At 40.7% G+C, this 13,046-nt stretch overlaps 6 non-coding genes across 6 annotated transcripts; all 6 read right to left on the bottom strand.

Annotated features, from left to right (window-relative positions):
• Nucleotides 1–995: 995 nt before the first annotated feature.
• TRNAS-AGA (transfer RNA serine (anticodon AGA)) lies at nt 996–1,077 on the bottom strand. The gene has a single exon. It is a non-coding gene; the product is annotated as a tRNA-Ser (tRNA).
• A 2,589-nt stretch (nt 1,078–3,666) lies between these two features.
• TRNAH-GUG (transfer RNA histidin (anticodon GUG)) lies at nt 3,667–3,738 on the bottom strand. Its single transcript has one exon. It is a non-coding gene; the product is annotated as a tRNA-His (tRNA).
• Nucleotides 3,739–5,019: 1,281 nt separating this feature from the next.
• TRNAS-AGA (transfer RNA serine (anticodon AGA)) lies at nt 5,020–5,101 on the bottom strand. The gene has a single exon. It is a non-coding gene; the product is annotated as a tRNA-Ser (tRNA).
• A 2,587-nt stretch (nt 5,102–7,688) lies between these two features.
• On the bottom strand, nt 7,689–7,760 carry TRNAH-GUG (transfer RNA histidin (anticodon GUG)). The gene has a single exon. It is a non-coding gene; the product is annotated as a tRNA-His (tRNA).
• A 1,281-nt stretch (nt 7,761–9,041) lies between these two features.
• TRNAS-AGA (transfer RNA serine (anticodon AGA)) lies at nt 9,042–9,123 on the bottom strand. The gene has a single exon. It is a non-coding gene; the product is annotated as a tRNA-Ser (tRNA).
• A 2,588-nt stretch (nt 9,124–11,711) lies between these two features.
• Nucleotides 11,712–11,783, bottom strand: TRNAH-GUG (transfer RNA histidin (anticodon GUG)). Its single transcript has one exon. It is a non-coding gene; the product is annotated as a tRNA-His (tRNA).
• Nucleotides 11,784–13,046: the final 1,263 nt, after the last annotated feature.

Raw genomic sequence — 13,046 nt, 5'->3', positions numbered from 1 at the left:
CATCTTCCCTGCACCTTTCAAGCCATTTGTATGTGAAGCAAGAAAGAGTTAGAGAGTGATCCATCTACACGGGAGGATGTCGCCGTGAGCTCCTCCCAGCTAATCACACGAACAGCAGAAAAGCAAGATAAATACACAGTTGAGGGGTGGGCTGCATGGTTATGTTTTTGAGTAAATATTGAAACTGACCTCAGTGGCTCATTAGCAGAGCTGCGGCTAATGACTGGTGCCAAATCATGATGAAGCAAGCACCATGGCTCGTAGGGGACCCACAACACGCTTTTCTTAGCTCACTGAATTAAAGTATAAACTTCCGCCGTGTGTGAGTGGTAAAGGCTTGTTAATATAGTTCCTTTTCCAGTTCAAGTCTGACAACAAGAGGCAGGAACCACGTGGCTTCGGAAGCTCAGGAAAGTAGCCACCAACCACAGAGAAAGAGAGAACTGGCAGTATGAGAGGTGGAGAAAACAGAAGCGGGAGCAAGGAGCTCAAATGAGATTGATGGCGTTTAAATAGAGCGCGTAAAGGAACAGTTACACAGCTAAGAAATGGGAAAGACAGACTAGGGAAAAAAACACAGAAAGAGCCTGTACATGAAATTCTCTTCCTGGGACAGCAGGTTAAGAGAAATTACACATGGGGAGGTTAAGCATGTAACACGGGGGAGAATAAAAAAGAAAATGCAGTTTTATGAAGTGTGTTTGCCAATCCAGCCAGCACTTTTGTTCTATTTCTCTCTTTGCGTCTTTTATTGGTAAAGTAACTTTCAAGTGCATGCGCAGGTATGAATGAGAGAGCAACGGTATAATAATTTGAAGCGTTTACACCAGTGCTAAAGTAGGAATGAGGTGTAGCAAAGACATGAAAGAGGTAGCGATAACAAATATGTGGAGAGGCAATAGTGACACAAAAATAAGCCACCTATTTATAAAACTGAAATGGAAGAAATACTAAAGGTTAACTTCTGAAATTGTAGCCGATAATAAAAAGATTCTCGTTGTTGGCAGGATTCGAACCTGCGCGGGGATACCCCAATGGATTTCTAGTCCATCGCCTTAACCACTCGGCCACAACAACTTGCTGTAAGCTGCCTTCAAATATTTTGTTTGAAAGTTTTGAAGTTTTCCCACATCAAAGTACTGATATTCTGCAATGCGCTTTTTAAAAACAATGTTTTTTTCATCATGCATGTTCTGTCCTAAAAACAAAAATTGCATGAGTATATCTCTGGATCTGTAAAAGGATACGCTTGCATTCAAACTCTCTTGTGGCACTCAAGTTTTTTGGACCCTGTTGCACTCTGTTTTTGCGCTGCTTTTAGTCTACTACCCATATTACAGAAGTCAACCATCTCTGAGTATTTGGGACTCCTTTGTAAGTGCCTTATCTTTAATCCTTGAAAAGCTCTATAATAAAGGGGTCTGTCAAAGATTGCTTGAATGGAAGATAAAAGAAGGCCCACTTGTCTCACCAAATGCAGTAGAGAAACCTGATGTTTTACTCATGTTATCCTTAGTTCAGTGTTTGTTAGACCTGGCATCCTTAAGGTGGCCTACCAGCAACCTTTTTGCTTTTCACCTCACGTTTTGCTGTATCTTTATGTTGGCCTTAGGACTCTAATCACTTTATCACTACTGTGAGAAAGTGGCTCTGTATATACTGTTCCCAAATAGGTACAGTGTGCACAGAGTCCCCAGTCCCCAGAGGTTTGGCAGAGGCTAAAGTTAGATATAACCTTACTCTCTAAAGTAGTAGCTTGCCGAGCAGTAAGGCAGTATCAGAGTACAGTGTAAAACATTTGTTGTACACACTCAGTCAGCAAATGGTCTCACACACTCAAGAACTGAACTCTAGGCCATTGGTTTGCATACAAAAGATATTGTTGTTTTATTTTAGAACCAACAATAGGTATCAAAATATACTTTCTCAGAATGAGATGCTTTAGTTAAATACTTTGCAATAGGCAATTGACTTTTGCAGGTCATAGTTACAGTTTATTGCAATAGGCAACGCAATTTGAATCACAACAATACATTGAGCTCAATGGGAATTTTAAGTTATATTCAATTAATTACTTTCAGGATTACTTTTCTAAATCCAGGACTGGATCCTAGATTCAGTCCTGGGACAGTTCTTGGAAACAAGTGAGTAAATTCGTTTTAGTTACTGTTGTGATTTTTAAGCAATATTTTGCTATTTTAAAAGTTGACACTTAGAAACTTTTGCTGATCAAATTACCAATGTTATCCTATGGAAGGAAATTCACTTAGCAGGTAAGTGGGGTTATGGTTACTTTTTCTAGGTCAGTGTTGGATCCTAGATCCAGCACTACTGTACCACCTGTAAGCAGTTAAGAAACTGCGTTTAAGTTATACAGGCGATTTTTAAGGAATATTTACATGTTTGCAAAAATCGACACTTAGAAGAAATTTCACAGAAAAACAGTCAATGGTTTCCTATGGAAGAAAATTCAAGTTACGGGTAAAGTACGTTCTCGTTACTTTTGTAATACAGTGCTGGGCTCCTAGGCTCAGTACTGGGACATCTATCTAAAACAGGTAAACAATTACGTTTTCACAGTTGGTACGATTTTTAAAGAATATTTGTAAGTTTCAAAAATCGACACTTAGAAAATTTTCAGCAAAAAGCAGGCAATGATATCCCATGGAAGGAAATTCGAGTTACTGGTAAGTACGGTTAAAATTACTTTTCAGGGTCAGTACTGAGCTCCAAGATGCAGCACTGAGGTCTCTCCTGATAACAGGTGAGTAAATCAGAATTCGTTGTTCGGCTGATTTTAGATGAATATTTTAAAGTTCCAAAACTCCACACCACTTAGAAGAATTTCCAAGTGAAACCACTCAATGTTAGCCTATGGAAGAAAAGTGAGTTATCGGCTTTTAGGTAAGTTCTCGACTGGCAGAGTTATGGTTCTGGGCATAGACTCAGGGGTCTCCCAGGGGAGTCCCAGCCTACTTGCCAAGCCTTAAACTCCCCTTTTATTACATATAATTTACACCTAAGGTAGGCCCTAGGTAGTCCTAGGTGCAAGATGCTATGTAAGTAAAAAATAAGATATGTACTTTGGTGGTTCGCGTGTCCTGTAAGTACCAAACAGTCTATTTCATTTTTCACTACTGTGAGGTCTACCCCTCTCATAGGTTAGCTCTGTGTATTCCCCTATACTTTTTATTTGGTAATTCCATATCGGAGAGGAGTAGCTTTATTTATTTATTGAAAATCCTACTTACTGGTGAGGTTGGATTTAACTTTACTATTTTAGAAATGCCACTTTTAGAGAGTGAACATGTCTCTGCACTTACTGCTCTATTTGCCTGAAACCTGGCCCCAATACACGTCTGGATTGGGCTGGGTGACAGCAAAATGTGTGCCTTCCCTCTAGAGAGCCACAACACAGGTCACTCAACTGCACCTGGGGGGTGAGCTCCGCTCCCCCTCCACCCCCAATAGGTTCAAGAACGATAATTTAAGTAAGTAAATACATTATAGCTACAGCTTATAATCATGCGAGTTTAAATCATTTGTTGTTAGATGGTTTAAATATTTGAAAGGATCTGTTTTTAATAGACATTTTACAAAAACCACTGGTACATTTGCTAATTCTGTAAAATTAACACCCAACTGCCGTGACATTGCCAACCACAATGCCGTGACTCGGATTCGAACCGAGGTTGCTGCGGCCACAACGCAGAGTACTAACCACTATACGATCACGGCGAGCTACTTGGGCTCAACGACATACAGTGACATGGAGAATTTATAATTCGGAACACTCAGGGCTGTTCCTGTGATAGGCTGGATGTATTCATTGCTTCCTCATTCCTCATTCAGAGGCTGCGTCTCCTCAGTGGTTGATAGGCTGAAACCGTTTCCTGGCCGCCTGCTTGTGAAATGCCAGGAGTCAAAGATCACACATGACACTTGCGGACCTGTGATGGGACACCAATGCAGAGAAACCCACCTGGCACAGACCTTCTATTCTGTCTATTAGACCTGCATCTTCCCTGCACCTTTCAAGCCATTTGTATGTGAAGCAAGAAAGAGTTAGAGAGTGATCCATCTACACTTTTATAGGGAGGATGTCGCCGTGAGCTCCTCCCAGCTAATCACACGAACAGCAGAAAAGCAAGATAAATACACAGTTGAGGGGTGGGCTGCATGGTTATGTTTTTGAGTAAATATTGAAACTGACCTCAGTGGCTCATTAGCAGAGCTGCGGCTAATGACTGGTGCCAAATCATGATGAAGCAAGCACCATGGCTCGTAGGGGACCCACAACACGCTTTTCTTAGCTCACTGAATTAAAGTATAAACTTCCGCCGTGTGTGAGTGGTAAAGGCTTGTTAATATAGTTCCTTTTCCAATTCAAGTCTGACAACAAGAGGCAGGAACCACGTGGCTTCGGAAGCTCAGGAAAGTAGCCACCAACCACAGAGAAAGAGAGAACTGGCAGTATGAGAGGTGGAGAAAACAGAAGCGGGAGCAAGGAGCTCAAATGAGATTGATGGCGTTTAAATAGAGCGCGTAAAGGAACAGTTACACAGCTAAGAAATGGGAAAGACAGACTAGGGAAAAAAACACAGAAAGAGCCTGTACATGAAATTCTCTTCCTGGGACAGCAGGTTAAGAGAAATTACACATGGGGAGGTTAAGCATGTAACACGGGGGAGAATAAAAAAGAAAATGCAGTTTTATGAAGTGTGTTTGCCAATCCAGCCAGCACTTTTGTTCTATTTCTCTCTTTGCGTCTTTTATTGGTAAAGTAACTTTCAAGTGCATGCGCAGGTATGAATGAGAGAGCAACGGTATAATAATTTGAAGCGTTTACACCAGTGCTAAAGTAGGAATGAGGTGTAGCAAAGACATGAAAGAGGTAGCGATAACAAATATGTGGAGAGGCAATAGTGACACAAAAATAAGCCACCTATTTATAAAACTGAAATGGAAGAAATACTAAAGGTTAACTTCTGAAATTGTAGCCGATAATAAAAAGATTCTCGTTGTTGGCAGGATTCGAACCTGCGCGGGGATACCCCAATGGATTTCTAGTCCATCGCCTTAACCACTCGGCTACAACAACTTGCTGTAAGCTGCCTACAAATATTTTGTTTGAAAGTTTTGAAGTTTTCCCACATCAAAGTACTGATATTCTGCAATGCGCTTTTTAAAAACAATGTTTTTTTCATCATGCATGTTCTGTCCTAAAAACAAAAATTGCATGAGTATATCGCTGGATCTGTAAAAGGATACGCTTGCATTCAAACTCTCTTGTGGCACTCAAGTTTTTTGGACCCTGTTGCACTCTGTTTTTGCGCTGCTTTTAGTCTACGACCCATATTACAGAAGTCAACCATCTCTGAGTATTTGGGACTCCTTTGTAAGTGCCTTATCTTTAATCCTTGAAAAGCTCTATAATAAAGGGGTCTGTCAAAGATTGCTTGAATGGAAGATAAAAGAAGGCCCACTTGTCTCACCAAATGCAGTAGAGAAACCTGATGTTTTACTCATGTTATCCTTAGTTCAGTGTTTGTTAGACCTGGCATCCTTAAGGTGGCCTACCAGCAACCTTTTTGCTTTTCACCTCACGTTTTGCTGTATCTTTATGTTGGCCTTAGGACTCTAATCACTTTATCACTACTGTGAGAAAGTGGCTCTGTATATACTGTTCCCAAATAGGTACAGTGTGCACAGAGTCCCCAGTCCCCAGAGGTTTGGCAGAGGCTAAAGTTAGATATAACCTTACTCTCTAAAGTGGTAGCTTGCCGAGCAGTAAGGCAGTATCAGAGTACAGTGTAAAACATTTGTTGTACACACTCAGTCAGCAAATGGTCTCACACACTCAAGAACTGAACTCTAGGCCATTGGTTTGCATACAAAAGATATTGTTGTTTTATTTTAGAACCAACAATAGGTATCAAAATATACTTTCTCAGAATGAGATGCTTTAGTTAAATACTTTGCAATAGGCAATTGACTTTTGCAGGTCATAGTTACAGTTTATTGCAATAGGCAACGCAATTTGAATCACAATAATACATTGAGCTCAATGGGAATTTTAAGTTATATGCAATTAATTACTTTCAGGATTACTTTTCTAAATCCAGGACTGGATCCTAGATTCAGTCCTGGGACAGTTCTTGGAAACAAGTGAGTAAATTCGTTTTAGTTACTGTTGTGATTTTTAAGCAATATTTTGCTATTTTAAAAGTTGACACTTAGAAACTTTTGCTGATCAAATTACCAATGTTATCCTATGGAAGGAAATTCACTTAGCAGGTAAGAGGGGTTATGGTTACTTTTTCTAGGTCAGTGTTGGATCCTAGATCCAGCACTACTGTACCACCTGTAAGCAGTTGAGAAACTGCGTTTAAGTTATACAGGCGATTTTTAAGGAATATTTACATGTTTGCAAAATCGACACTTAGAAGAAATTTCACAGAAAAACAGTCAATGGTTTCCTATGGAAGAAAATTCAGGTTACGGGTAAAGTACGTTCTCGTTACTTTTGTAATCCAGTGCTGGGCTCCTAGGCTCAGTACTGGGACATCTATCTAAAACAGGTAAACAATTACGTTTTCACAGTTGGTACGATTTTTAAAGAATATTTGTAAGTTTCAAAAATCGACACTTAGAAAATTTTCAGCAAAAAGCAGGCAATGATATCCCATGGAAGGAAATTCGAGTTACTGGTAAGTACGGTTAAAATTACTTTTCAGGGTCAGTACTGAGCTCCAAGATGCAGCACTGAGGTCTCTCCTGATAACAGGTGAGTAAATCAGAATTCGTTGTTCGGCTGATTTTAGATGAATATTTTAAAGTTCCAAAACTCCACACCACTTAGAAGAATTTCCAAGTGAAACCACTCAATGTTAGCCTATGGAAGAAAAGTGAGTTATCGGCTTTTAGGTAAGTACTCGACTGGCAGAGTTATGGTTCTGGGCATAGACTCAGGGGTCTCCCAGGGGAGTCCCAGCCTACTTGCCAAGCCTTAAACTCCCCTTTTATTACATATAATTTACACCTAAGGTAGGCCCTAGGTAGTCCTAGGTGCATGATGCTATGTAAGTAAAAAATAAGATATGTACTTTGGTGGTTCGCGTGTCCTGTAAGTACCAAACAGTCTATTTCATTTTTCACTACTGTGAGGTCTACCCCTCTCATAGGTTAGCTCTGTGTATTCCCCTATACTTTTATTTGGTAATTCCATATCGGAGAGGAGTAGCTTTATTTATTTATTGAAAATCCTACTTACTGGTGAGGTTGGATTTAACTTTACTATTTTAGAAATGCCACTTTTAGAGAGTGAACATGTCTCTGCACTTACTGCTCTATTTGCCTGAAACCTGGCCCCAATACACGTCTGGATTGGGCTGGGTGACAGCAAAATGTGTGCCTTCCCTCTAGAGAGCCACAACACAGGTCACTCAACTGCACCTGGGGGGTGAGCTCCGCTCCCCCTCCACCCCCAATAGGTTCAAGAACGATAATTTATGTAAGTAAATACATTATAGCTACAGCTTATAATCATGCGAGTTTAAATCATTTGTTGTTAGATGGTTTAAATATTTGAAAGGATCTGTTTTTAATAGACATTTTACAAAAACCACTGGTACATTTGCTAATTCTGTAAAATTAACACCCAACTGCCGTGACATTGCCAACCACAATGCCGTGACTCGGATTCGAACCGAGGTTGCTGCGGCCACAACGCAGAGTACTAACCACTATACGATCACGGCGAGCTACTTGGGCTCAACGACATACAGTGACATGGAGAATTTATAATTCGGAACACTCAGGGCTGTTCCTGTGATAGGCTGGATGTATTCATTGCTTCCTCATTCCTCATTCAGAGGCTGCGTCTCCTCAGTGGTTGATAGGCTGAAACCGTTTCCTGGCCGCCTGCTTGTGAAATGCCAGGAGTCAAAGATCACACATTACACTTGCGGACCTGTGATGGGACACCAATGCAGAGAAACCCACCTGGCACAGGCCTTCTATTCTGTCTATGAGACCTGCATCTTCCCTGCACCTTTCAAGCCATTTGTATGTGAAGCAAGAAAGAGTTAGAGAGTGATCCATCTACACTTTTATAGGGAGGATGTCGCCGTGATCTCCTCCCAGCTAATCACACGAACAGCAGAAAAGCAAGATAAATACACAGTTGAGGGGTGGGCTGCATGGTTATGTTTTTGAGTAAATATTGAAACTGACCTCAGTGGCTCATTAGCAGAGCTGCGGCTAATGACTGGTGCCAAATCATGATGAAGCAAGCACCATGGCTCGTAGGGGACCCACAACACGCTTTTCTTAGCTCACTGAATTAAAGTATAAACTTCCGCCGTGTGTGAGTGGTAAAGGCTTGTTAATATGGTTCCTTTTCCAATTCAAGTCTGACAACAAGAGGCAGGAACCACGTGGCTTCGGAAGCTCAGGAAAGTAGCCACCAACCACAGAGAAAGAGAGAACTGGCAGTATGAGAGGTGGAGAAAACAGAAGCGGGAGCAAGGAGCTCAAATGAGATTGATGGCGTTTAAATAGAGCGCGTAAAGGAACAGTTACACAGCTAAGAAATGGGAAAGACAGACTAGGGAAAAAAACACAGAAAGAGCCTGTACATGAAATTCTCTTCCTGGGACAGCAGGTTAAGAGAAATTACACATGGGGAGGTTAAGCATGTAACACGGGGGAGAATAAAAAAGAAAATGCAGTTTTATGAAGTGTGTTTGCCAATCCAGCCAGCACTTTTGTTCTATTTCTCTCTTTGCGTCTTTTATTGGTAAAGTAACTTTCAAGTGCATGCGTAGGTATGAATGAGAGAGCAACGGTATAATAATTTGAAGCGTTTACACCAGTGCTAAAGTAGGAATGAGGTGTAGCAAAGACATGAAAGAGGTAGCGATAACAAATATGTGGAGAGGCAATAGTGACACAAAAATAAGCCACCTATTTATAAAACTGAAATGGAAGAAATACTAAAGGTTAACTTCTGAAATTGTAGCCGATAATAAAAAGATTCTCGTTGTTGGCAGGATTCGAACCTGCGCGGGGATACCCCAATGGATTTCTAGTCCATCGCCTTAACCACTCGGCCACAACAACTTGCTGTAAGCTGCCTACAAATATTTTGTTTGAAAGTTTTGAAGTTTTCCCACATCAAAGTACTGATATTCTGCAATGCGCTTTTTAAAAACAATGTTTTTTTCATCATGCATGTTCTGTCCTAAAAACAAAAATTGCATGAGTATATCTCTGGATCTGTAAAAGGATACGCTTGCATTCAAACTCTCTTGTGGCACTCAAGTTTTTTGGACCCTGTTGCACTCTGTTTTTGCGCTGCTTTTAGTCTACGACCCATATTACAGAAGTCAACCATCTCTGAGTATTTGGGACTCCTTTGTAAGTGCCTTATCTTTAATCCTTGAAAAGCTCTATAATAAAGGGGTCTGTCAAAGATTGCTTGAATGGAAGATAAAAGAAGGCCCACTTGTCTCACCAAATGCAGTAGAGAAACCTGATGTTTTACTCATGTTATCCTTAGTTCAGTGTTTGTTAGACCTGGCATCCTTAAGGTGGCCTACCAGCAACCTTTTTGCTTTTCACCTCACGTTTTGCTGTATCTTTATGTTGGCCTTAGGACTCTAATCACTTTATCACTACTGTGAGAAAGTGGCTCTGTATATACTGTTCCCAAATAGGTACAGTGTGCACAGAGTCCCCAGTCCCCAGAGGTTTGGCAGAGGCTAAAGTTAGATATAACCTTACTCTCTAAAGTGGTAGCTTGCCGAGCAGTAAGGCAGTATCAGAGTACAGTGTAAAACATTTGTTGTACACACTCAGTCAGCAAATGGTCTCACACACTCAAGAACTGAACTCTAGGCCATTGGTTTGCATACAAAAGATATTGTTGTTTTATTTTAGAACCAACAATAGGTATCAAAATATACTTTCTCAGAATGAGATGCTTTAGTTAAATACTTTGCAATAGGCAATTGACTTTTGCAGGTCATAGTTACAGTTTATTGCAATAGGCAACGCAATTTGAATCACAATAATACATTGAGCTCAATGGGAATTTTAAGTTATATGCAATTAATTACTTTCAGGATTACTTTTCTAAATCCAGGACTGGATCCTAGATTCAGTCCTGGGACAGTTCTTGGAAACAAGTGAGTAAATTCGTTTTAGTTACTGTTGTGATTTTTAAGCAATATTTTGCTATTTTAAAAGTTGACACTTAGAAACTTTTGCTGATCAAATTACCAATGTTATCCTATGGAAGGAAATTCACTTAGCAGGTAAGTGGGGTTATGGTTACTTTTTCTAGGTCAGTGTTGGATCCTAGATCCAGCACTACTGTACCACCTGTAAGCAGTTGAGAAACTGCGTTTAAGTTATACAGGCGATTTTTAAGGAATATTTACATGTTTGCAAAATCGACACTTAGAAGAAATTTCACAGAAAAACAGTCAATGGTTTCCTATGGAAGAAAATTCAAGTTACGGGTAAAGTACGTTCTCGTTACTTTTGTAATCCAGTGCTGGGCTCCTAGGCTCAGTACTGGGACATCTATCTAAAACAGGTAAACAATTACGTTTTCACAGTTGGTACGATTTTTAAAGAATATTTGTAAGTTTCAAAAATCGACACTTAGAAAATTTTCAGCAAAAAGCAGGCAATGATATCCCATGGAAGGAAATTCGAGTTACTGGTAAGTACGGTTAAAATTACTTTTCAGGGTCAGTACTGAGCTCCAAGATGCAGCACTGAGGTCTCTCCTGATAACAGGTGAGTAAATCAGAATTCGTTGTTCGGCTGATTTTAGATGAATATTTTAAAGTTCCAAAACTCCACACCACTTAGAAGAATTTCCAAGTGAAACCACTCAATGGTAGCCTATGGAAGAAAAGTGAGTTATCGGCTTTTAGGTAAGTACTCGACTGGCAGAGTTATGGTTCTGGGCATAGACTCAGGGGTCTCCCAGGGGAGTCCCAGCCTACTTGCCAAGCCTTAAACTCCCCTTTTATTACATATAATTTACACCTAAGGTAGGCCCTAGGTAGTCCTAGGTGCATGATGCTATGTAAGTAAAAAATGAGATATGTACTTTGGTGGTTCACGTGTCCTGTAAGTACCAAACAGTCTATTTCATTTTTCACTACTGTGAGGTCTACCCCTCTCATAGGTTAGCTCTGTGTATTCCCCTATACTTTTTATTTGGTAATTCCATATCGGAGAGGAGTAGCTTTATTTATTTATTGAAAATCCTACTTACTGGTGAGGTTGGATTTAACTTTACTATTTTAGAAATGCCACTTTTAGAGAGTGAACATGTCTCTGCACTTACTGCTCTATTTGCCTGAAACATGGCCCCAATACACGTCTGGATTGGGCTGGGTGACAGCAAAATTTGTGCCTTCCCTCTAGAGAGCCACAACACAGGTCACTCAACTGCACCTGGGGGGTGAGCTCCGCTCCCCCTCCACCCCCAATAGGTTCAAGAACGATAATTTATGTAAGTAAATACATTATAGCTACAGCTTATAATCATGCGAGTTTAAATCATTTGTTGTTAGATGGTTTAAATATTTGAAAGGATCTGTTTTTAATAGACATTTTACAAAAACCACTGGTACATTTGCTTATTCTGTAAAATTAACACCCAACTGCCGTGACATTGCCAACCACAATGCCGTGACTCGGATTCGAACCGAGGTTGCTGCGGCCACAACGCAGAGTACTAACCACTATACGATCACGGCGAGCTACTTGGGCTCAACGACATACAATGACATGGAGAATTTACATAATTCGGAACACTCAGGGCTGTTCCTGTGATAGGCTGGATGTATTCATTGCTTCCTCATTCCTCATTCAGAGGCTGCGTCTCCTCAGTGGTTGATAAGCGGAAACCGTTTCCTGGCCGCCTGCTTGTGAAATGCCAGGAGTCAAAGATCACACATTACACTTGCGGACCTGTGATGGGACACCAATGCAGAGAAACCCACCTGGCACAGGCCTTCTATTCTGTCTATTAGACCTGCATCTTCCCTGCACCTTTCAAGCCATTTGTATGTGAAGCAAGAAAGAGTTAGAGAGTGATCCATCTACACTTTTATAGGGAGGATGTCGCCGTGAGCTCCTCCCAGCTAATCACACGAACAGCAGAAAAGCAAGATAAATACACAGTTGAGGGGTGGGCTGCATGGTTATGTTTTTGAGTAAATATTGAAACTGACCTCAGTGGCTCATTAGCAGAGCTGCGGCTAATGACTGGTGCCAAATGATGATGAAGCAAGCACAATGGCTCGTAGGGGACCCACAACACGGTTTTCTTAGCTCACTGAATTAAAGTATAAACTTCCGCCGTGTGTGAGTGGTAAAGGCTTGTTAATATAGTTCCTTTTCCAATTCAAGTCTGACAACAAGATGCAGGAACCACGTGGCTTCGGAAGCTCAGGAAAGTAGCCACCAACCACAGAGAAAGAGAGAACTGGCAGTATGAGAGGTGGAGAAAACAGAAGCGGGAGCAAGGAGCTCAAATGAGATTGATGGCGTTTAAATAGAGCGCGTAAAGGAACAGTTACACAGCTAAGAAATGGGAAAGACAGACTAGGGAAAAAAACACAGAAAGAGCCTGTACATGAAATTCTCTTCCTGGGACAGCAGGTTAAGAGAAATTACACATGGGGAGGTTAAGCATGTAACACGGGGGAGAATAAAAAAGAAAATGCAGTTTTATGAAGTGTGTTTGCCAATCCAGCCAGCACTTTTGTTCTATTTCTCTCTTTGCATCTTTTATTGGTAAAGTAACTTTCAAGTGCATGCGCAGGTATGAATGAGAGAGCAACGGTATAATAATTTGAAGCGTTTACACCAGTGCTAAAGTAGGAATGAGGTGTAGCAAAGACATGAAAGAGGTAGCGATAACAAATATGTGGAGAGGCAATAGTGACACAAAAATAAGCCACCTATTTATAAAACTGAAATGGAAGAAATACTAAAGGTTAACTTCTGAAATTGTA

Source organism: Triturus cristatus, chromosome 12 (genome assembly GCF_964204655.1).
Source record: "Triturus cristatus chromosome 12, aTriCri1.1, whole genome shotgun sequence".
In the NCBI taxonomy this organism is placed as follows: domain Eukaryota; kingdom Metazoa; phylum Chordata; class Amphibia; order Caudata; family Salamandridae; genus Triturus; species Triturus cristatus.
The sequence above is the reverse complement of the archived record's forward strand: the minus strand, read 5'-3'. Positions and strand labels throughout refer to the sequence as shown.